The sequence below is a fragment of the Prionailurus bengalensis genome, chromosome C1 (genome assembly GCF_016509475.1).
Source record: "Prionailurus bengalensis isolate Pbe53 chromosome C1, Fcat_Pben_1.1_paternal_pri, whole genome shotgun sequence".
Lineage (NCBI taxonomy): Eukaryota > Metazoa > Chordata > Mammalia > Carnivora > Felidae > Prionailurus > Prionailurus bengalensis.
The window spans coordinates 125,232,888-125,258,619 of record NC_057345.1 but is presented as its reverse complement, the minus strand read 5'-3'; the positions used below and the strand labels follow the sequence as shown (position 1 = coordinate 125,258,619).

At 36.6% G+C, this 25,732-nt stretch overlaps 1 protein-coding gene and 1 long non-coding RNA gene across 4 annotated transcripts in view; one reads left to right on the top strand and one right to left on the bottom strand.

The window, feature by feature from the left end:
• Window positions 1–25,732, top strand: part of NCKAP5 (NCK associated protein 5) — an 890,605-nt gene that overhangs the window by 268,378 nt on the left and 596,495 nt on the right. The gene's annotated exons all lie outside the window — the stretch shown is intronic.
• Window positions 1–25,732, bottom strand: part of LOC122481288 — a 78,658-nt gene that overhangs the window by 49,595 nt on the left and 3,331 nt on the right. The window contains exon 2 of one of the 2 annotated variants that reach the window (XR_006296809.1): window positions 15,542–15,670. This is a non-coding gene — a long non-coding RNA (uncharacterized LOC122481288). Of the gene's footprint in view, window positions 1–13,451; window positions 15,671–25,732 lie in introns of those variants that run through there. The other variant, XR_006296808.1, reaches the window with a different exon arrangement.

Genomic DNA, 25,732 nt, shown 5'->3' with positions numbered 1-25,732 from the left:
AAGCATACTTGTGATTTTTTTTTAAGGAATTGATTATTAGGCAATAACTACATATCGCTATGTGAGTAACTATGAAGTTAAAAGGAGTAATTTCCTTTTGCCTTTTTCTGCTTATCTACTCCCCCCCCCCCCACACACCTTCATTCTTTGTGAATCTTTGTACTTAGAGGGCTGGCAGCAAGCAGGGATTTCTAGAACCTCACATCCACCCTCTTAACTCTGGGGAGAGCTATCTGGCCTCTCTGAAAAGAGGAAATGCAAACTGTAATTTTTTTTCCCCCTCAGGCTTTAACTATATGGCATATTGAATACTTTTGAATTATAAATTAGAACTCATAAATAATCCAACAAAGAGCTGAGGATGGAAGTGTGCGCTCGAATCAAAGAATCAGGAATAGGTTGAAATTGTAAAGTAGTTGGTAAAGGCATACTCGGTATCTCGGGGCAGGAAGAACTTCTAAGATAAGAACGTCTGTTGTCAGGTTGGCTGAGGTTGGCAACCTCTGACTGGTTTCATGGCCCAGGAGCCCTCAGGAGATTGCTTTATGGAACCTGGCTGCCTTGATGATCTGGCGTTGCTCTTTACTGAATACTCACTCATGAAGTATCATACGTGTCCTCTCTGTAGAGATAATCATAGGTTTTCGCTATCTGTAACCATCTGCCTAGGACAGAAAGACCACTCCAGTTCTCAATCCTGCATTACTCCATGAACTCTGTTTTACCAATTGGGGAGATCTCCACTAATCAAGTCCGGTTAAGGAGGGCAACACTTCAGCAAGAATACTCCAGACATGTACTAGTGGCCTAAATGGCCACTATACCAGGTCCAACCAGGTAGTTCTCAATCATGCTTGTTTTCTGATTTCCTTGTGAGGGCCAGTTGTACCCCTAGGGTCTGCGACCCATAGAAGCAGATCTTCTCATTACTCTTGTGTCTCATAGCACTTATATTAAGACCTAAAATTTCAAACATGAAACTTTGTTTACCTCAAAACCACAGAGACAACTTGAAGTATTTTAGTCAACTCTGTAACTTAGTAATTCACATTTTAGACAACCTAATCACTTTTATAGCCATGGAAGGGAATAATCATGTTTCAAGAAGAGAAATTATTAAGGGCTTATATGTTCTTTGGGGATGAGCTGAGCTCATTTGTAGTCCATGCAAGAAAAAAGTCAAGAAGTCTAGTAAAAAGTCATCTGCCTGTATGGTGTACAAATGCTAAAGGGGGCACACTATTTAAAGACAATTACTCTTAGAAAGTTAAAATGGGGACACTTAATAAAGAGGCGCATGTGTTATTAGTGATAAATATCATGAAGTGTGCTTGCTTTACTAGACTTTTACTTTATGCTTTTTTCAAAAGGCAGTCATACAGTAAGAAGTTTTAAGGTGTGCCATGTCTGCATGATGGGTGCACATCCTGGGTGAGGCTCTAAATTGGTATTTCTGCCCCCAGTGTTTGCTCCCTTTGTTTACCAATTTTGAGATGCAAAGAACCTTATCAATAGAAGCAATGTAAGAATATCTTAAATTTTGAAAGAAAAGACTTAAGAGACTATGATGGGTTAAAAAAAATCTATGCTAAAAATCCAAACCTGAAATCACAAGCGTTTATTTCTTTTCCACCTTGTGTAAAAGTGAGTTGCAGAAAAATGTTAGACACGTCAAGTTACTTTTAAAAACAGAATGAAGGCTTGATCTAAAAGGCTAGAATGGGGTATTTGCAGAGAAGGTTGTAAGAAATTTCATGAAGATGGACATTGACTTTGAAGTCAGAGTGCAGTTGAAGCTAATAGCATTGACTTAGGCTACTGAACAGAGGGTGAGTCTTCAGGGGATTAGTGACATGGAAAACAGTGGGGGAAAATAAAGGTGAGTAAAGAGAACAGCCAACAAGTACAAGGAAATTGCCGTTTTATTAGCTAAGTGCTTTAGAGAACGTAATTACAAATAAGGGGCACTCTCTTCTAAAATATTGCTGCTCTCCACTACAGACTAGTTAGGGCTGGCATTGCTTGGCTCAACATTATCATCAGTGTCTCTGTTCAGATTGTTTGCTGACTGTGCTGCACTATTACTAAGTTTGTAACAGATCCTTCCTAGTTCGTGGCTTGCAGGTGCTGATGCTGCCACTTGCTGTGGTCTTGGGACAGCCCAAGACCAAGACTGGTCTTGGGACAGGTTTTAGGCATTTGGGGGCTTGGTTTCCCATTGATATAAGAAAGGGGTGAAAAAAGTGTTTTCAACAGTCCTTTCTGAGAGTTCACAATCTGTAATTCTTACTGATTACCTTGTAGGACTCCTGAAGGTTTGGGAGGTGAGGTTGGGAGAGAAGCGACAGATACAAGGGATTACTGAGTGGAAGGTGACAGTTTCCCTTCTTGAAAGAAGGCAGAACATTATTTATATGGACCGTGTTTTCTTTACGCTCTAATCCTTGGGCTGTGTTTTGGCATGGAACCTTCCAAAGGTAATAAAACAGCATGCTGGCAGACCCAGGGCACCCGAGCAGGGTCACAGTCTGTGACCACTTTCAAAAGGTTTTTCAGGAAATTGTCCTGTTGAATAATGTTTAAGTTTCCACAGAGGCTGTGAGCACAGCATGGTATAAGAAAAGTCAATTGCACAATATTAAAATTAAAAAAAAAAAGCAACTCTGGGGTTATGGTCCCTATTAAGGGAAATTGAATTGTCTTATGATGGCTCTTCAGTAGTCCCTGGAGATTCACAGACTCGCTGGTTAATTGAAAGCCAGAATGTGTATTTACCTGGATTTATTCATTGTTATTGTCTAATTGATTTTTTTCTTGTATCTTTGCTTTGGAAATGAAGATATAAATGGGGCCAGTTACAGAAGGCCACTCTAAAAGAGAAATTCTTTGGATGAGATACAAAATTCAGGACTTTGGCCTTTGGGACCATTTGTTACCAAGATGATGTAATTTAAAATGTACCAAAAGTTACATCTATCCAAAAATACTTCTTCCACTGGACTGCCTAGAATTCCCATGCTTGAAATAAAGGAAATTGGGTATCCAGAAAATTACCTCTGAAATCTTTACTTTTGCCACTTGATGAGAGTCCTAACATTACTCTCTTAGTTCTTCATACTCTTTCATGGATTAGTTTGCCAGATTACATGCCTGTGGAAATCAGAGTCCTGGAAAATTTTTAGCAAAGTCAAGCATATGTATTTACTTACTATTTTTTATTGAGTTATAATTGACATACAACATTATTAGTTTCAGGTGTGTAACATGGTGATTTGTTACTATTATACATTATGAAGGGATCAGAAAGATAGGTCTACTTACTCATATCACTGTACAAAGTTATTACAAGATTATTGACTATATTACCTGCCCTGAATATTACATCCTCATGACTTATTTTATAGCTAGAAGTGTGCAACACTTGCTCCTTTCCACCTATTTCACCTGTTCCTTCTACCCTCACCCCTCTGGAAATCCCATTATGTTCTCTCTAATCGTATGTTTCTGTTTTATCTTGTCTTGTTCTTATTTTAGGTTCCACAATAAACCGAATCATATGGTAGGTGTTTTTTTTTCTGTCTGAGTTATTTCACTTAGCATAATGCCCTTTAGTGCCCCCCACCTCCATGTTGTCACACATGGCAGGACCTCATTCTTTTTTTTATGGCTGAATAATTTTCCATAGCTAATACTTATGAATATATATCTTATTTACCCATTCATCCATCAATAGATCCTCAGGTTGCTTCCATATCTTGGCTATTTTAACTACATAGGGGTAAACATATCTTTTCAAATTAGTGTTTTCATTTCCTTCAGATAAATACCCAGAAATAGAATACAAGAAAGAAAGTACTATGGGAAATGGTACAGTACAAATCTGAATATTGTTATATCTAGCTACACATGTCCCTACCAACCCTGACCTCCTTTATTACTGATTATTGCTACACACATACTCTCTCTCTTATTGTCCTTGTCTCCATTTCAGACTACTTGTATCATCCTTCAAATTACAGTCTGGGTCTTCCTGATCTATAACTCCTCCCATGGATTCCTCAGCCTGCCTGGGCTCCACTCTTTTTCTGATCTTCCCTTAACTTGGGATTATACTACAAATGTACATGTAATGATTCACATCTTACAAAAACTCCAGAACTGTTCCCATGTACCTTAATTTTAATTGTACAGATATTGACAGCACTTGGCCTTCTGCTATATATTAAATGCTGACTAGCTTAGGTTGAGCATAATAAGTATTCAGCTAACACATATTAACTGATTCTCTCGAACGGGGCAATTAAAAGTCCTATGTGGTATTCTTGCTGGTGACACTGTATCAAGGATATTTATTTCAGATTTCATTTGAGGACATAACAGACCATCAAAAGTCAAGAAGGCCAGTGACTAGAATGGTATGATGTGCAGAATAAATTAATCATGGTGAAAGAAATTAGAGTTATTTAGTTTGACAAATAGAAAACTGAAGGATAGACCTATAATTGTGTGAAAACTCCAGTGAGTTGCCGTGTGGAGAAGGGATTAGCCACATCCTGAGTTACTCGAAGACAGAACTAGTTAACCAGTTGTGTAAGTTAGAACCTGAGAGTTGGCAACTCAACACTAGAAAGGAATGTTCTGACGCTTCTAGCCTCTAATGTAGAAGAGGGTGTGCTTGAGATAATGAGCTGTGTACCACTGCAAATGTGATAGTCCAAGCTGAGGGCCCATCTTTCTGATGTTGCGTAGAGTCGATTTTGCTACGCTGGACAGGAAGAGGCCAGCCACCCCTTTATGCAAGATGACTAATGATCTGACTCTCACTCTCCAGCCCTAATGTTGCCATCAGTAGCTCTAGTTGTAAGGACTATTTCCTCTTCTGTGTACCATCTCTTTTTTAAATATTTGGAGACCATTTTACATGTTTGGCCTCAGTGCTCATTTTTCCAAAAGGAAACGATGTAGGTTCTTCCATTCCTCCCCACACAACTTACTTTTCAGACCCCAATTAATCATGGCCACCTATTAGATTTATTCTAGTTTGTCAATTCTCCTGTTAACATGCGAGGCTCTAATATAAACACAATATATTTTATTATGACCAGATTACAAGTCTAGTTCCAGTCATCCTTTGAGAGAGGGTTGTTTATTCTAACTTTATGATTTTTTCCCCCCAGTGGTACTAATTGTTAATAACCTTTGGGCAAAATACCTAAAATTCCAGCATTGCATCATGCATATCCGCTTAGTCTCTTGTGGACTCAAAGAATATAAATCATTATTTCAAGAAAGGGTAAAGAGTGTTTTAAATTTAGAAAATCCGTTCTCTTTTTCTCTAGTGCACCTTTATTCTCTTATTTTTTAAATTGCCATGTCCTGTTTCACATCTTCTTTTTTCCAAAGCCAGGGCTTTACTTATGGTTACGAGGTCAAAGCACAATTAATAATTACAAGTAAATTAGGCCATTCCTGACCTTGGTGGAACTTTTATTGGCCAATTACTCTTGCCTTCAGGAGGGAGAAGAGAGTGAGTTTCTGATCATCACTGAAGTGAACAATTATTAATTTAACAGTTAAAGTCCCAAAGTCAAAGATTGTCAGGGAGGATAATGCTAGAAGGGAGAAACAAAGCTCATGAGAAAATATTTATATAGAGTGCATCAAAGTGAATGGAACTACCAGATTTTCTGCTGAAGACAGAGATTAAAGTAGAGTGCTGTAGATGTTTCTCATGGTTCATATCTAGATTTTTCCAGTTTCAACTATATTGTGACAGTGATATGCACATTTCACAAAAGAAGACCGTGCTTTTTGAAGATACACTATGTTAAAAGTTTCAGATCATTTATTTCCACTGCCTCTTCTTTATGCGCTCCCACCCCCAACCCCTGCCATATTGGACAGATTTATTTCTGGCCCATTTACTATGTTAGTAGGCAAGTTTATTTTTCTGGCTCAATGCTAAGGCATTGTTACAGAAGTTCCATTTCCAAGCAGTTTTAAAGTAGAACCATTATCTTCCTCTTCATAATTTTAATGTTAACATTTGAAAACCATTTTCAAGTTTGGATAACAGTTGAAAAATGACGGTGTGAAGTTCGCATTCATCTTTGTCACAATGGTGAAGATTTTGCAATAAATACTGTGTAGATTATTTTTCCTGTCAAATGGCTGCTAGACATTGGAGTAAATGAATTAGCCCAGACCGTCATCAGATGTGGATATCCTGATATTATCAAGGAGAAGGCATGAGCTGAGATTGGGTGAAAGGCAAAAGCTTATTCACTCATCAACTGGAAACATTTGGGAAGGGTCAGTTAGGGGCAGCTTGGGAAAATCATTTTAAAAACCAGATAGGTATATATGATACTGGGTTCCTACATTTATGAACCAATGAGATCTTCTTTTTCCTAAGGAACATGCAGTTAAACCCCTTTATAATGGGCTGGAAATGGGAAGTGTTCTAGATACAGGGATAATATACGGCCATGCTATAATGCAGTGAGAAGAGATTTTTGAATTGCTGCATGGAGATTTGCATGTGTTGATGGGAAAACCACAAAAAAGGTCAGAGGTTCAAAATGTCTGGAAGGTTTCCTGCTTCTCATTTGAGCAAACCAGTGAAGAAAGTGTGGATAAATCCTTAGGAAAACTTTCTCATGGGATTTCTAAGACCTGATTCTTCATGTAAAGTTGTAGCGTAAAAATACCCTTTATACTTGTTTGGGAAGCAGACACTTCAGATATAGTTCACTTGCTTCATATATTGTTACAGATTGGCTTCTTGAATATCCATCTTCAATTCACAAACCTGGCAGTTTCTCATGGCATTCGAAATGCAACATTTGGAGGCTTTCACAAATGGAAGCAAAAATTGTCAAGGAGCATCATGGCCCAGTGCCGTCTCTGTCTTTGGCAAAGTTGGCAAGCAGGGCCTCTTTGATACTAACTTCAAACATTTATAACATGACCCAAACATAGCATTTTTTTTTATTAACTATGATGAGTCTGTCATTAATTTATATAAGCCACTTAAAATCTATTTGTATTTCTAACCTCTCCCACCTCTTGTTGGGTAATAAGTTCCATAAAATTAATCCCTACTTTGTGGAATGCAGCTTCCTCTTATTTGGCTTAAACACACACAAGCTTCAAGTGGTGACCCCTCCATTAGACACATTAGGGTTTAATGAATAATTCGATTTTACTCTATTCATATCATTTATAACCGTATAGACGTAAGTCACTTTGCTTCTGATGCAGAATGCTCACAGAAAAACCACAAGAGTAGCTTCATAATCATTTTTGTTTTCTTGAATCTTTTATCTTTTAAAGTAACATACACTTTCAGTATTATGGTAGGAATTCTAGTCTTGAGTCTGACACTCTGTAACCACAGGTAAGTCACTTGGGCACTGACTTTGATTTGTAAAGCAGGAATTTGAGCTGAAATTCCTTTTCAGCTCTATGATCTTTTTAATTTGTGACTCTATAGGAAATATATAGGGAAAAAAAGCTCCCTTTTATTTTTTAAACTTATTTATTCTGTACCCACTCCTAATGGTCCAAACGGTCCGTACTTTCATGGTTGCTCATGATATTCCATTATTTTGGTATTTATTACATCCTCCAAATTTTTATCCCTCTTCTTCTAAGAATCTCAGTTACGTGGGGTACCTGGGTGGCTCAGTCAGTTAAGCATTTGACTTGGGCTCAGGTCATTACCTCAGAGTTTGTGGGTTCGAGCCCCACATTGGGCTCTGTGCTGACACTCAGAGCCTGCAACCTGCTTTAGATTCTATGTCTCTCTCTCTCTGCCCCTCCCTCACTTGTGCTGTCTCTCTCTCTCTCTTTAAAAAATAAATAAACATTAAAAAAAAAACTCAGTTACAAAGCCATCTCCTCCAGAAAGCATTCTCTGAATCCATACTGAAAATGGGCTTCTCCATTTTCTGTTCTCCTTACTTCATTCCGATTTATGTTATAGGTGGGTCAATAACTCCTCTGGCTCTCTTGTTAACCAGTAAGCTAGTGGAAGAGGAGATAATGTCTGTTCATCTCTTCATCTGGTGCCTAACAGTCCAGGATTGTTTGCATGCATATGGATGCATGGTCATCATGGGTTGTCAGGGGTGGAGAGTCATGGGTTAGGGATTCAGAGCAAACACGCTTGCCAGTGCTGAGGCAACGGGAGTTCTGATAGGAATGAACATTGCCATCAGTCTATCACTTGCTGTGTTTCTATGGCGGAGGAGCTCTCTGACTATATTTCCTGGACACTGATTCTTGGTTTACTTCCTCTTCATTCCCATTTCTCCTCTTTATTATTGGCTTTGTCCTTGGTAGTTGGAGTCTTGTATTTTGTTCTCAGTTCTAGCCTGATGGAAGTTTTGTAAAGCGCATTTAGGGAGATTCAATTCAGATACTGTGTTCCTTAAATATGTATACTGTAGAGTAGCCCTATCCAGCATCCTCTACTAACCATGTCCATGCGTGTTCACATGCTCTATTCACCTTCTGGCCTGCATATTTATTTTTAAAATTTTTTTTTATTTTTTGCATTTATTTATTTTTGAGAAACAGAGTGAGACAAAGTGTGAGGGGGGGAGGGGAAGAGAGAGAAGGAGACATAGAGTAAGCATAACATAGAGTAAGCTTGCTTGTACCGAGCAAGCAGTCAGTACAGAGCCTGATGCGGGGCTCGAACCCATGAACTATGAGGTCATGACCTGAGCCAAAGTCAGATGCTCAACTGACTGAGCCACCCAGGCACCCTTGCCCTTCATATTTCTTAAGACCTACTATTAGTTTTTGGTGTCTTTATCCCCCTGTTCCTCCAACTTCTGCTAACTAAACCATTACCTCACTAATGACTTGTCTCCTGCTTCCTGGATCAATGTATGTTGAAGGAAGATACAGCGTTTTGATTTCTTTCATTTGATCATGTATTTTTTTTGTCCAGAATTCTTTTCCTAGGCATCCCTGCTGGGCCCAAGTCAGCATTTCTAAGATAGCTCTCCTCTATTGTTGACTCTGAAGAGCACTGTGGCAAGTGCAAAGGTTGAAATAAAGCACTGATAACACTTTATACCAGTATTCTTTGAAGCACTTTACAATTATTTAATTCATTTAATTCTCACAATTCTATGAGGTTTGGTTTGTGTCATTTTACAGATGAAGAATGTGAAGCACAGACAATTAACTAGTTTGGCTCACAGCTTGAGTCCTTAATCATTAAATATTCAATGAGTTATTAATAAATATTTCCAGTTCTATCCCTTATAGGCACATTACAGAATTGCAAGTCCTGTTTCCTTGTGGTTGGAGAGGTCATGTGACTCATTCTGGCCAATGAGTGGCTAGCAAAAGTAACATTCCAAGTTGAAGCATTTAATTACAGATATGCAACCCTCTAATGTGCTCTTTTGTTCTGGCATGGCAGCGATCAGTGCTCAGCATGATGGTTTATTATAAAACTGGAGCCATAGAATGACTGAGTACAGGCCCTTCCCAACATGTAGTGTGAAGAAGAAATAAGCCTTCACTTTAATCCAGGGATATCTGGGGATCGTTTGTTACCATAATGTAGCCTAGCCTATCCTGACTCCATATGCAGGCCAAAAATAGTATAAAGACAGAACATATTCTCTCTGGTGGCCAAATATATTTCCTAAAAATTAATAATTTATTATGGTTCTACTTTATTTCAATCCCTTACATGTCAATTTCAGCTATAGTTCTTCCCTTTATCTTATGCCCCATATATTTCCATAACATGTCTCAAAATTCTATTTCTTTCATAACACTTCTTCGAATTTATGATTTTGCCCAAACAGTAATTTTGCAATTTAAAAATTATATAGGCTATTTTCAAAATCTGGTAAATGTTGTATTCTTAATTCAAAAAAAATAGATTTTTAAAAATCCATGTTTGGGGTACCTGGGCGCTCAGTTGGTTAAGTGTTCTATTCTTGATTTTGGCTCAGGTCATGATCTCATGGTTTGGGAGTTCAAGCCCCATGTTGGTCTCTGCGCTGACAGTGCAGAACCTGCTTGGGATTCTCTCTCTTTCTCTCTCTCTGCCCCTACTCTGCTCGTGCTCTCTTCCTCTCTCTCTCTCTAAAACAATAATAAACTTTGAAAAATAGTTAACAATAAAAATCCATGTTTACATTTTGGGAAAGTACAATAATCTTGTATGCACAAAGGACAAAATGAAACTATATAAGCAACTATAATTATCTTTGTAGAGAAAGTTAGAGTGGATCCATTCATTAGGAACATTATAATTTAATTATCTGGAAGCAATCTCAGCTGTAGTTATTACTGACTATAAAAAGTTAATTTAGGTTTAATTTTTAAAAGTTAATTAGCTAAAATGCCTCCTATTCTTATTATTAAAAATGGAATGTCACTAACATTCCATAGCAATGTATATGCTGTAGAACAACTTGTACCAGAAACTTGAGGGCTCATTAGAATTTATAACATGTACTTAATTACCATAGTTATTTCAAAGTGTAACTCAAAATTATAATTGTTAGTAGTGTTTTTTAGAGTGTATTTATTCATGTTTATAGTGCCTGGTAAGAGGGCAATATTATGTAGGGCAGGGGCCCACAAACGTTTTTTGTTAAGGGCAAGAAAGTAAATATTTTTGGCTTTACTGGCTGTATCCTTATGGTCCCTGTCACAGCTACCCACCTCTGAATCTGGAGCTCAAAAGCAGCCACAGGAAGTGCATAATTGAGTGGGTGTGACTGTGTCCCAATAAAACTTTAGGAAAATAGGCAAGATTTTACTGTGAGTGCCAATTCCTGATCTAGAATGAATTTTTATACTTTCTTGTGTTGTTTTACAACCCCATCCATACCAACTCCTGAATATGTCAAGAAGCATTGCGTGTCGTTCCAAATTTGACTTTGTGTTTCCATGTCCTTCTCCCCCATGCTTAGAGCTGCTGTGGTGAGCCCCACAGGCACCTCAAGCCCCATCAATCCAGTGGCTAGCAGTCTGGGAAGTGGGTGGGGACACTTTGCAGCCAACTTGTAGTTTTCTCTCTGAATCCCTTGTGTGGTCCTAAATACCACGCAAGCCCAATTTCCCCATCTATAACGCAGGCAGGAATGGTATTAGGTTCTTTTCAGTAAACATATTCTCTCTGTGATTCTGTGATGAGAAACATTAAAAAATCTAAACCCATAACTCATCAAGTAAAAACTGAGAGGATTGATAAGATCCTTGTAAAATTCTTTTATCATCTAGTGAGAAAGATACCACACTATTAATTTTCTGTTAGAGTTCCTCTCAAAAACATGTTTATATTACTTGCATAGGATTACATTGTATAGGTTGTTGGAAAACCACAGGAGCTATCCCCATGCTAGGGTAGGGGAGGAGATAATGAATTTCCTACATGCAAATTTAGTTTAAATATATTCTACTATCCCGCTTACACAGTCATTTCACACATGTGTGGATGCTGCTCTGAGCCCTGATTTGGTGGATGTAAGCAAACGCAAATAAGCAAAATAAGCAGATGTGTGAAGGAGGGGAGTCCTCCCCCTAATTTGTGCATATGTTACTACTTTGCTAATAGGCTCCCAATAAAAAGGGAGGTATTCTGATGAAAGTCATGTATGGGATTATAGAGACATACACATGTTATATATATACACATATATAAACATACCAATATGTGTGCATATATATGTACATATATATGTTCATACTAACATAAGTAATACAGGCAGTGATTTTGGGAGACAATGTAAAGACAGGATCTGAATACAAACAAAAAATACACAAAATTAGCCGTTAAAAATTGAAGTTATACACCTTTTCTTTTTTAGCTTGAAAACCATAAACTTGATTTTAAAAATCTGGCGCAGGGTCTGATATAATAACTACTTAATAAATGATGGTTGAATGAGTACCTTTACTAATTAAAGGCCATTTAAGTTTAAAAGTAGAATGATTGATAGAGCATGGGTATGTATTTATTTGTATTGTTACCAAGCCCCAGGAGAGTAACCAGGAACTCCTTAAGTACATTCTATGTACACATTTTATTAATGATGATAATGCTATCCTAGAACAAGGGTCTGCTCAGTTGTCAGTAAAAGAGTGTGGGAAGTCCAGTAGAATCTTGCTTTGAGTAGCTGGGCTCAATTCAGCCCTGGCCACAGAGGTTTAATTATTGAAGAAACCAAAATTATCTGATTAAGACTGGCTGTGATAAAACAGAAACTTAGGCAGTACTTGGGTGGCTCAGGTGGTTGAGTGTCTGACTCCTGATTTCAGCTCAGGTCATGATGCCAGGGTTGTAAGATCAAGATTTGTGGCAGGCTCTGTGCTGAGGGTGGAGACTGCTTAAAATTCTCTCTATCTCTCCCTCTGTTCCTCTCCCCCATTCGCACTCTCTCTCTCTCTTTCTTTAAAATAAAAACAAAACAAACAAAAAACAAAACCCAGAAACTTAGTAAGAACTAAGTAGAAATTAGTATAATAGATACCAGTCTGGGGTAAATCTAAAATTAATAAGTCATACAGTGTTAGTTTATATGAGAGCTTTATTTCAAAATGAAATTTCTTTCAAAACAATGATTGTCCAACCTTAATAATTTAAAAATCAGGAAGCATTGATTCAGTGCTACTGTAGACTGTAGAAACTGCCTGTAAAAGATGACAAAATAGTTTATAATCCACCCTGAAAGATAAGATGAGCCATCAAATAAGTGGAAAGAGGAATCTATGAAAGCAATAATAAGTCAGAGACATTTTCAGCAACAACCTAAAATTATGAACAGTGCAGCAATGAATAACCAGAGTACCTATGCATTTTTGTATAGTTAGAAGTGTGCTTTCAGGGGAAACTCCAAAACCTGAGAATGCTCACTCAAATGGTAAATGCAAATGAAGTGTTTTAGATGTTGACAAATTTTCCTTCAGGAAGTTTGTACCAATTTATATTTTCACTAGCAATATATGAGAATGTGTGTTCATGCACAGTTTCACCAACAGAAGGAGTTTTTTTTTTAATTTTTTTTTTCAACGTTTTTTATTTATTTTTGGGACAGAGAGAGACAGAGCATGAACGGGGGAGGGGCAGAGAGAGAGGGAGACACAGAATCGGAAACAGGCTCCAGGCTCTGAGCCATCAGCTCAGAGCCCGACGCGGGGCTCAAACTCACGGACCGCAAGATCGTGACCTGGCTGAAGTCGGATGCTTAACCGACTGCGCCACCCAGGCGCCCCCAGAAGGAGTTTTTGAATGTCTCCATTTTCTACCATGGAATAGATGAGAAGCTATAGCTCTGTGTAGTTTTCATTTTCTTTTCTCTAGTGATGAGTAAACTTGAACACTTCATATGCTCAGAGACCAATTTCACATCATGTTAATCGTCCATAACTTTTACTAATTTTTTAAGATTTTCCCCTTCCTTTTAGAGTTCTTTGTATATTAGGGATATTAGTCTTTGTTTAAGATTTATAACAGACATTTTCTCCTAGCACATCAGTAGTCTTTTGATTATTTGTGTGTGTGTGTATGTGTGTGTGTGTGCGCACACGCACGCGCATGTGCGCTCATGTTGCTATGTGTGGTAGAAGGAATAATGGCTCCCAAAGATGTCCATGTTCTAATTCCCAGAATCTGTAAATAGATGATCTTACATGGCAACAGGTACTTTGCAGTTATAATTAAATTAAGTGCCCTCAGATGGAAAGTGTATTCCTGGATTATTCAGGTGGGCCCTTCAAAACTAAGAATCATTCTTGGCTATAGTGAGGGGGAGATATGGCTGGAAAAAAAGGTCATACAGCTGCACAATTGTGGCTTTGAAGATGGACTAAAGTGCCAGGAGCTAAGGAATGTGGACAGCATCTAAGAAGCTAGAGAAGTTAAGGAAACAGATTCTCCTCTAGAGTCTCTGGAAAGCAGTGCAGCCCTCCCCACACCTTGATTTGAAACCAGTGAGACCTTCAGAATTTTACTGTAAATTATAAGGCAGTACATTAATGTTGTTTTAAGCCACTACACTTGTTATCATTTGTTATAACAGCCATTAAAAACAAATATAACATGCTGTCTAAAAAGACACTGAAATTTATTGATTTTTTTCCTGTATCTGCTTTTTGAGTCACTGTTATAGAGAGGTTACCTGTTTCTGTTTTTCTTATATGGCCTCATTTTTTTTTATATTAAAATTCTGAATCTCTTTGCAGTTTGTGCTCTGTATGGTTTACGTGTGAATTTAATGCTCTTTTTGGTCAAATGGCCAGTCATTTGTTCAGCATTCTTCATTTAAAAACCCATTGTTGTCCCTGTGATTGGAAATGCTGTTTTTGGTAGATCATGTATTTCCACGTGTTCCCAGGTCTCTTCCTGGATGTTGTCATCTGTTCCTACCCTATTTGTCTACCCATGCACCAGTGCCTGACTTTTTTTTTATTACAGGAGATTTATAGTTTGTTTGCTCCACAGTAAGCTATATTTCTCATTCCAGCTTTTCTTAATGGCTATTCTTACAAGACTTTTTGTAAGAACTTCAGTAGTAACTTGTCTGGCTCCAAAAAAATCTTGTTGGTATTTTTATTGGAATTATGTTAATTTTATAAATTCACTTAGAGAGAAGTGACGTTTTTATAATATTGAGTCATTGTATCATAGCAGAGTGAAGGTCTTCTATTTTTCCAAGTCTGCTTTCATGGTTCGTGGCATTTTAAAGCTTTCCTCATGCAGGTTTTATACATTTCTTCTTATGATTTTCCCTCAATATTTTATTGTCTTGGTTGCTAATGTAAATGAGGTTTTCTAGAACAATATACCCCCCCAACAGTATATAAGATGGTGATTGATTTATGTATATTAATTTTATTGAACCTGAATTTTTATTGTTTGGATTAATTTTATCATTGATTGGCATTATTTTTTCAGGAGTACTATCATGTCATCTGAAAATATAGTTTGTATTTATTTTTTTCTAATGCTTAGCTCCCATTTGATTTATGTTGTATGACTGCATTGATGACACTAAAATGTTGAATAGTAGTAGAGACAGTGGGAAGCCTTGCCATTTTACTAGAAATGCCTCAAGTATTTCTCTAAGATACTGGTGTGAACATTGAGGGCATGTGTGTGTGTGTGTGTGTGTGTGTGTGTGTGTGTGTGTTATGTGAAGAAAATATACATAGAATCCTATATTTTTGAGTTTTTATCAGGGAAGGAGTTAAATTTTGTCAAAGGCTTTAAAAATATCTGTGCAGAGACTCATGCGGTTATTCTCATTAGATTTAGTGATGTGGTATATTAATATTGAGCCAGATGCAAGTGGCTTTTGGTCATGCTATATTTTTTAATGTAGTCTTGCATCATTTTGCTTGTATTTATTTAGCATTTTTTGCATTGATATATAGTGACATTGGGCTATCATACTTTTTAACTGTCTTTAATCAGATTAAATTGTTTTCTTAGTTTTGGCTGCTACAGCAAAATACCATAAACTCTCTTGTTCATCAACAAAAGAAATTCATTTCTCACAGTTATGGAGGCTGAATGTCTGCAATCAGCATGCCGGCATGGTTGACTTCTTGTGAAGGCCCTCTTCTGTGTTGTAGACCACTGACTTCTTGTGTCCTCATCCTCCTGGTATCCTTGCACAGTGGAGAGCTGAGGGAGGAAGCAGGCTGCCTCATGATTCTTATGAGAGCAGTAATCCATTAATGAGGGCTCACCCTCACAGCCTTATCTAATCCTGACCACCTCCCGAAGGCCCCACCTCCTAATACTGTTATATTGGGAGGTAAGCTCTCTGCATAGGAATTTATTGTGAATAAAAGCATTCAATCCATAGTAACTGTTAATGAAATACTTGCCTTATAAAAATAATTACCAGGTTTTCCTTCATTTTTCATGTTCTGGAAAAACAATATGGAATCTTGGAGTGGTCTAATCTTGAGAGTTAATTGCTTTCTCTATTGCTTTTTTAAAAAAGTTGGTCTGATTAAGTTTTCTATCCTGAATAGAACCAACTTCAGTAAAATCTTTTCCAAAGACTTATTCCATTTTATGTGTATTTTCAAATTTAGTTGCATAGAGGTGAGATCTGTTTAGTCCCCTCTTAATTTTTCTTTCTATTTCAGTGGTTATTTCCTATAGTCATATCTTATCTTGCATAGTTGTGCTTTCTTTTTGCCTTCACAGCTTTGGATTAAGTTATGTAGTGATCTGTTTAAAAGAAACAAGACGGATTTTGATTTCTTAACTGTATTTATTGCTTTTCTGTTCTCTACTTCAGTACATGTTGTTCTTATCCTTGTCTCCTTCCTGTGCTTTCACTGATTAAGTTTCCCTTTTTGGCCTTTTGAGCTGAGAATTTATTTATATCTTCAAATTTTTATTGTTAACTGTGCTGTTAATTTTTCTGTGATCACTACTTTAAATGCATCCAGTGGTTTTATCATTATTTTTTTAGAAAAGTTGAAAGTTCAGTTTGCATTCTCTCTTTGGGATTCATATTAGGATATGTATTTTTCAAAAAAGATTCTTCTAAACTGTGCCTTGACTTCTTTTTCTTCACGGTAATGTTTTTTTTTTTTCCCCACAGAGATTCAATGTACTTCATTTTACTTCCCAACCTGAAGTAGAAAGTCTTAATCCAGAGCATGCTTCAAAAAGTTTTATAGATTGGCTTTTTATATTAAGAGGTTTTTGTTGTTGTTGTTGTTTGTTTTTGGGGTTTTTTTTTTTAGACTTTAGTTTTTAAATAGCAGATTTAGGTTTCCAGTGAAACTGAGGGGAATGTATGGAGATTTCCCATATTCCCTCTGTATCAATACATGCACAATCTCCCCCATTATCAACATTAATCCCCAGAATGGTACATTTTTACCAACAGTGAACCTATATTGACATGTCATAATCACCCCAAGGCCATAGTTGACCTTTGGTTCACTCTTGGTGGTGTTCATTCTGTGGGTTCAGGCAAATGATAATGTCATATCCATCATTATAATATTATGCAGGGTATTTTCACTTCCATCAGATTCCTCCTGTTCATCTCTCTGCCTATTCATCTCTCCCCCTCACCTCACTCCTAGGAGCCACTGACTTTATTTTTAAATTGTTTCCATAGTTTTGGTTTTTCCATAATGTAATATGGTTGGAATTATATAGCATATATTCTTCTCACATTGGGCTCTTCCAGTTAGTAATATACATTTAAGGTATCCCCATGCTATTCATGGCTTGATAGTTCATTGTTTTTTTTTTCAGTGGTGAGTAATATTCCTTGTCTGGATGTACTATAGTTTATCCATTCATCTGCTAGAGGACATCTTGGTTGCTTCCAAGTTTTGGCAGCTATGCATAAAGATGCTGTCAGCATCCATGTGTAGGTTTTTATGTGGACCTAAGTTTTCAGCTCTTCTGGGTAAATACCAAAGAACACAATTACTGGATCATATGGTAAGAGTATGTTTGGTTTTGTAAGAAACTATCCAACTATTTTCAAATTGGCTCCACTATTTTATATTCCCACCAACAACCTATGAGAGTTCCTGTTGCTCCACATCCTTGCCCCCAGGAGGTGCTGTCACTGGATTTTGGCCATTTTAGCAGGTATAAAGTGGTATCTCATTATTGTTTTAATTCACATTCCCTTGATGACATGGTGTGGAGCATCTTTTCTTATGATTATTTACCATCTGTGTATCTTTTTTGGTAAAGTATCTTTTAAGGTCTTTGGCCCTTTTTTAAATGGCATTGTTTTCTTATTGTTGAGTTTTAATGGTTTGTATATTTTAGGTAAGTCTTTTATCGGATGTATCTTTCACAAATATTTTCTCCAAATCTGTGACTTGTCTTCTCATTTTATTGATATTATATTTCACAGAGAAGAAGTTTTTAATTGTAATAAGGTCAATATTTTCAATTATTTCTTTGATAAATTATATCTTTGGTGTTGTATCTAAAAAGTATCACTGTACTGAAGGTCATCCAGGTTTTCCCCTAGGTTATCAGCTAAGAGTTTAATAGTTTAGTATTTTAAATTTAGCCCTGTGATCCATTTCAGTTAATTCTTGTGAAGGGTGTAAAGTCTGTTTCTAGATTAATTGAATGATTAATATCCTGTTTGTCTAACACCGTTTGTTGAAGAGACTATCTCTGCCCCATTGTCTTGCCTTTGCTCTGGTCAAAAATAAGTTGACTGTATGGAGGTCTATTTCTGGTTCATTATGTCCCATTGATCTTTCTGTCTGTTCTTTCACAAATACCACACTGTCTTGATTACTGTAGCTTTATAATAACTCTTAAAATTGGGTAGTGTCAGTCTTCCAACTTTGGTTTTCTCTTTCACACATTGAATTTTTCATCTGAGTTTATTCTTTCGTGAATGGTCTGAGGTAGCATTCTAATTTTGTCTTTTTTATTTAGATAGAAAGTCAACCCGATGCCATTGTTTCAATTGCCAGGCCTTTCCCCTCTAACTAATAGATACATTTGTCTTATACCTTGATCCCATGTATGTGGTTCTGTTTTTAGATTCTCTTTGTTTTCATTGATGTATTTATCTCACTCACTTCTCTACCCACAAAGGAGGGGACTGACCTTTTTTGGATGTTTGTGCAGTCACTCTTCCAAAAGATTAGCTGGTTATTTTTGGCCACCTACTTTTTTATAATAATGTGAAGATCAGCTGGTAAAGTTCAGTGTATAAACTTGCTGGGATTTTGACTGATAATATTTCACATTTAAGGATTAAGTCAGGAGATTGCATCTTTCAATCTACCACTCTGTTTTCCTAATTGCTTAGTTCTGCTTTTATGCCCTTCAACAAAGTACTTAATATAAATATTTTTAACATCTTGGTATTCATTCCTATATACTTTCTTTTACTATTTTAAAATAGATCTTCTAAAAATGTTGTTTTTCATATTTTGTCACCTTTCCGAGAGACACTATATATTTTCATATGTTGTTCTTTTATCTAGTAAACACACTACTATTTTCACGTACCTAATGATTTGCCTCTAGTTTCTCTTCAGTTTACTATGGAGATAATATTGACTATAAATAATGGTAGTTTTGTTCATTATTTTCTCATTCTTTTTTTAATTTTTTAATTTTTTAAATGTTAGAGAGAGAGAAAGAGAGCAAGCAGGGGAGGGGCAGAGGAAGAGAGGGAGAGAATCTTAAGCAGGCTCCACACTTAGCACAGAGACTGACATGGGGCTTGATCCCATAACCCTGAGATCATGACCTGAGCCAAAATCAAAACTTAGATGCTCAACTGACTGAGCCACTCAGGTGCTCCTATTTTCTCATTCTTATATCTTTTGTTTCTTTATGTCATTGCTCTAAGACCTTGAAAATGTTGCACAGAAGTGGTGATGAGCATCATTGTCTAGAACAAAAACTTAAAGGAAATGTGCTTAAATTTCACTATTTAGTATCATGCATGCTATAGATTTTTTGGTAAGCACCTTTTATCAACATAAGGGAGTTCTCATCTATTTCTAGCTTGTGAAAAATTTTTTGTTTATAAATCATGAGTAAATGTTGAATGCTATTAAAATTTTCAGCAAGTATTAAAAAATAAAAAAATCAGCAACTATTGAAATGATCTCTTTTTTAATCTTCTAAAATATGTGTATATTTATATATATATTTTTTTCAACGTTTATTTTTGGGACAGAGAGAGACAGAGCATGAACGGGGGAGGGGCAGAGAGAGAGGGAGACACAAAATTGGAAACAGGCTCCAGGCTCTGAGCCATCAGCCCAGAGCCTGACGCGGGGCTCAAACTCACCGACCGCGAGATCGTGACCTGGCTGAAGTCGGACGCTTAACCGACTGCGCCACCCAGGCGCCCCTAAAATATGTGTATATTTAGAAATTAATAGGGTTTTCTAGGACCAAATCACCTTTGCATTACAGGTTACACCTTATTTGGTCATATTATACTATTATTACCATTATTGCTATTATTTTTCTATTGATATATCCTGTTTTATTTAGGATTTTTCAGATTTACTAATTTTTTCCCTATATGATCTATGTTTACTTTTAGTATGAAGGTATCAAGTATTTAGTATCAAGTATCAAGACTCATAAAAGTCTCTCCTCCTCTTCTCTCCCTGCCCCTGCCCTTTCTCTGTCTCCTCCTGCATGCTTTTCCTACTTCCTATAACTCTTTTTGTTAGATAGGGATATTAGAGGTTTTGTATTGTTTCCAAGTTTTGTAAAAATTGCTTTAAAAAAAGCTGGGCCTGCAATTTAACAATAACAACAACAACAAAAAACACAAATAATTCAATTTAAAAATGGGCATAGGAATTGAAAAGACATTTCTCCCGAGATGATAAACAAATGATCAATAAACTGATAAAAAGATACAGAACAATATTAACCATTAGGAAAATTCAAATCAAAATCACAAAGAAGGCTACCACTCAATACCCACTAGGGTGGCTATAATCAATAATAAATACTAAAAAATGTTGGAGAAAATATGGAGGGATTGGAACCCTCATACACGGCTGATGGGAATCAAACATGGGATAGCTCCTCTGGAACAGTTTAGCAGTTGCTCAAATTGTTAAACATAGTTATCGGGGCGCCTGGGTGGCGCAGTCGATTAAGCGTCCAACTTCAGCCAGGTCACGATCTCGCGGTCCGTGAGTTCGAGCCCCGCGTCAGGCTCTGGACTGATGGCTCAGAGCCTGGAGCCTGTTTCTGATTCTGTGTCTCCCTCTCTCTCTGCCCCTCCCCCGTTCATGCTCTGTCTCTCTCTGTCCCAAAAATAAAAATAAAAACGTTGAAAAAAAAATTAAAAAAAAAACAAAAAAAGCATAGTTATCATAGGACCCAGACATTGTGTGCCTCGATATATGCACAGGAGATATGAGAACATGTCCGCTTTTGTTGGCATATGAAGGTTTTCAGCAGACTTACTTACAATAGCCACAGAGTAGAAACAACAACAACAAAAAAACAACCAAAATGTCCATTAACTGATGAATGGATAAGTACAGTGTGGTATATGCATACAAGGGAATATTATTTGGCAATAAGAAGAGAAGGAATGGAGTATAGATAAATGGTACAACGTGGACAAATCTTGACAATATTATGCTTAAGTGAAAGAAACCAAACGCGAAAGGTCATATATTGTATGACTGCCTTTATATGAAAAGTCCAGAATGGGCAAATTTGGTTGAGAAACAAAATGGATTTTTGGTTACCTCTGGCTGGAGAGCAAAGAGTGATGGCTACTAGGTAGTGTGAGTTTCTTTATTGGGTGATGAAAATCTTCCAAACTTAAGTGATGGAAGTGATGGTGGTTGCACAGTTTGCATGTGCCAAAAATGAATGAATTGTGCACTTTAACTGGGTGAATTTTATGATTCATGAATTATATCTTGATAAAGAAATATGGGCCTGTTGATTATACTCAAGGAGTTTGTTTTTTTCAACCACTGAGTTTATGAAATTGTTCAAGATTCTTTTGATTCTTGAGTGAGTGTTTATTAAGTGTCCTATTTTTAAGTTTTAGGGTGTTGATCATCATACTACCTGTGATTTCAAATTTATTGCCTTAAGGTTGCTCATGGTGAAGTAGTTCTATTATTTTAAATCTCTCTTGTATTCTCAGTTGTGTAGCCCTTTTTTCTCCTAAGCTTATTGATTTATGTTGTCTCTGGTTTTCATTGGTCTAGGCAAATACTGTTCTATTGATCTTGTACTAATACTTTGTGTTCTGTTTTATTAGACTTTGATTTTACCTTTATTTCCTCTATTCCATGTACTTATTGTTATTCTTTTCCTATCCTTTTGGGTTAGATGCTGTGCACATTCATTTACCATTTTTTTTTCATTTCTAGAATATGCACTAAAGTATTTCTCATGATGTACTGCTTTAGTTCCTTCCACTCTCAAAGTGTTGATATACAGTCAGTTTCAGATACTAATCTCTAATTTTTCTGATTTCTTTATACTTAATTAGTGACCCATTTACATTAATTATTGATCTATTTATAATTGTTAGAAGTTTGTAGTTTTTCATTTTTTATTAAGAAAAAAATTAAATATATAGAAAAGTTAAAAGTCCAGGGAAATAAAACACTCATCTATGCACAAGTTAGCATCAACACATGTTAACATTTTTGTTTCATGTATATTTTTTTCCAAAGTGAGTGGTAAACACCATGATACTTCAACCTAAATACTATAGCATGTGTCTTTTTACAATAAAGACCACTTCTTTTTTAACTACAATATATGGGGCACCTGGGTGGCTCAGTCGGTTAAGTGGCCGACTTTGGATCGGGTCATGATCTCGTGGTCTGTGAGTTTGAGCCCCACATTAGGCTCTGTGCTGACAGCTCAGAGCCTGGAACCTGTTTCAGATTCTGTGTCTCCCTCTCTCTGACCCTCCCCCGTTCATGCTCTGTCTCTCTCTGTCTCAAAAATAAATAAATGTTAAAAAAATCTTTTTAACTACAATATCATGTTTACCCTTAGCAAAACTGATGAAACTTCTCTTATCTAATACCAGCCTGACTTACATGTGTCTAGTTGTTCCCACAATGTCTTTCATAGCTGTTCATTTTGGAGAAAGACCAATCGCATTACTTTCACTTAGTTATGCCCTACCTTGCTTAATCTATTTTAGTCTTCCTACTTTGTTCTGTTCATAGACACTGGCTTTTTGAAAAGTCAGGAGCATCCTTTATCCTGCATATGCCTCATTGTTTCCTTATGGTGTCATTTATCTAATTCTCTAGGTTGCATATTTCATGTAAGCTAAAAATTATGTCAAAAGACTTGCTTGGATTCAGGTTGAACATGTTTCTTTGCAATAAAAACTCCGTAAGCAATGTTTTACACTCTCATATGGCATCATACAAGGAGGAACATGGCAGGTGATCTCTCCTTGTATAATATAAATTCTTCCCTTAGCAATTAGCAAACATTAGGGAGTGATATTTGTTAAAATATGAATATTCAGTTTCCTGTTCTTTACTATCTTTCAGTATCTATTGATGATCCTTACTTGAATCAGTTATTTCATTGGGGATTGTGAACTGGTGTTATTTCTGAGGTAAGCTTCCTCTTCTCAAATGGGAAAGCACTAAAGTTCCCCTACTAAAATAAAACAAAAACAAAAAGAAAACAAAAACAAACAAACAAACCGTACTCACTTTAAATTCTTGATTCTTTAAAATATTTTTTTTTTATTAAGAAGGCACGTGGCTGGCTCACTCAGTGTAGCATGTAACGATCTCAAGATTGCAAGTTCAAGCTCCACATTGGGTATAGAGATAACTTAAAAACAAAATCTTTTTAAAAATATTTTTATTAAGTTATAACTTATAACTTATACAATAAAAATCACCAGTTTTTAAGTCTATAACTTGATGAGTTTGACAGTTTTGTAAACACCATCACAATCATGATATACAATATTTCTGACTACATACTTGCCTTGTGCATCTTTGTAGTCTGTCCCATCTCTATCCCCAGCCTCAGGCAAAAATGGATCTGCTTTTTGTCTCTAGAGTGTTTTAGAATCAAACAGAATGAAGCAAAAGCCAGTCAGAACGTATGATACTCTTTCACTTGGCATAATGCCATGAAGAGATTCATGTATGTTGTTACCTTTTATATATACAGTTGACCCTTGACAGTTGACAACTTGGGCACTTGCTTCCATATCTTTTTGTGTAAATAATGCTGCACTAAATCTAGGGGTGCATATCTCTTTTCCTTTGTGATTTTAAGTTGCTTTTATCCAGTGACTAATGATGATGAGCAACTTTTCATGCAATTATTTATTAAAATTATTTATTTATTTATTAAAAATTATTATTTATATATATTTTGCTAAAGTATATTTCTGAATCTTTTGCTTATTTTAAGTGGGTTGTTGTCTCAAGTTGTAAGGTTACTTACAGAAGTGTGTTTTTTCACTTCCGTATGTATGTGAGTTATTTCTTTGTTAATAATTTAAATTTTATCAAATATGGTTGGAGAAAATATTTGATATGAGACTTATGGGCTAGAAGTCTTTGTCTATTGACATTGCTTAATAAATGGGAAACACATCATGTTTCCCAATCTATTCCCTCTTATAAACCTTGTCCTACATCAATATTTCTTGACTTAGAGAACAGAAGACCTCTCCAAAATCATCCTCGGGCCATAATTTGAGAAATACTTTGCAGCATAAGGCATTTAGTCCTTTGGTTGATTCATTACTTAATCCAGCATACACTGAATATTTTTCATGCATCTCATCTTTGCCTGGGTGCTAGGACACCTTGGATGTAGTATTATAAGCAGACATTAGACAAGTTATCCAATAACCTTGATGAATATTCTCATAGTTTTCTTCTATTTTCCTTTGGGTTTTCTTTCTTTTTTTTTTTTTTAACTTCTATTTATTTATTTTTGAGACAGACAGGGAATGAACAGGGGAGGGTCAGAGAGAGAGGGAGACACAGAATCTGAAACAGGTTCCAGGCTCTGAGCTGTCAGCCACAGAGCCCAACACGGGGCTCGAACTCAGGCGAGATCATGACCTGAGCTGAAGTTGGACACTTAACCAACTGAGGCACCCAGTCGCCCCTAGGTTTTCTTTCTTTCTTTATTTTTTTTTAAGTGTTTATTTATTTATTTTTGAGAGAGAGAAAGAGTGCAAGCCAGGGAGGAGCAGAAAGAGAGAGGGAAAGAATCCCAAGCAGGCTCAATGCTATCAGCACAGAGTAAGATGCAGGGGCTCCAACTCACCAACTGTGAGAACATGACCTGAGCTGAAATCATGAGTCAGTTGAGCCACCCATGTGCCCCTTTCTTTGAGTTTTCTGCAATGCCAATCATATTGGGAGACTGTGGCTCACAGATGACTCCCTCCTTACTGAAATATCTTCTTTACTAGGTTTCTAGAGAAGCCCACACTCCTAGTTTACTTTCTCTCCCAAGCTGCCCCTTAGGATGGTGTCTTCTACTCATTGGTCTTCATCTTCTTGGCTTTTTAAAGTTGGAATGACTCAGGATTCCATTCTCAAATGTCTTCTCTTTTCTAACTATACTCACAGCCTTAATGGCCTACTTGATGTGATGGATTTAACTATGTATACATTACATAGCTTACAAATTCACATCTCCATCTAAGACTTGTCCCCTGAACACAATCCTTGAATGTTTATTCAGAGACTTAAATCAGTATCTCCTTTTGGTTGGTAAACATCAATAATAACCGTGACACCCAATACAAACTTCACTAACACAAGGTCCACCGCTACAAACATATGGCCTTTACCAAAGTCTAGGAACTATTCTAAGATCTTTAATTATATTTAAAGTTTAATTTCATAAGTATCCCAGTCTTAACAAATCCAAAACTTAACTCCTGTTCCTCCCACCAAAATTTGCTCCTCCCATAGGCTTCCCCATTTCAGTTAGTAACAACTCTATGTTTTTTGGTTGCTAAGGCAAAACATTTGGAGTTATTCTTTACTTTTGTTTCTTTTTTTTTCCAATCCCCTGTCCTGAGCAGATATTATTGGCTCTAAATTCAAAACAATTCTAAATTGCCACCAGATCTCATTATCCATCTTGCCATGGCCCTGTCTATCCTCTCTCACGTTGAGTCTAAGAGTAGCCTAATAACAGGTTTTCCCATGTCCTCCCTCCTTTTCCACCTGTAATTTACAATATAGTAGTCAG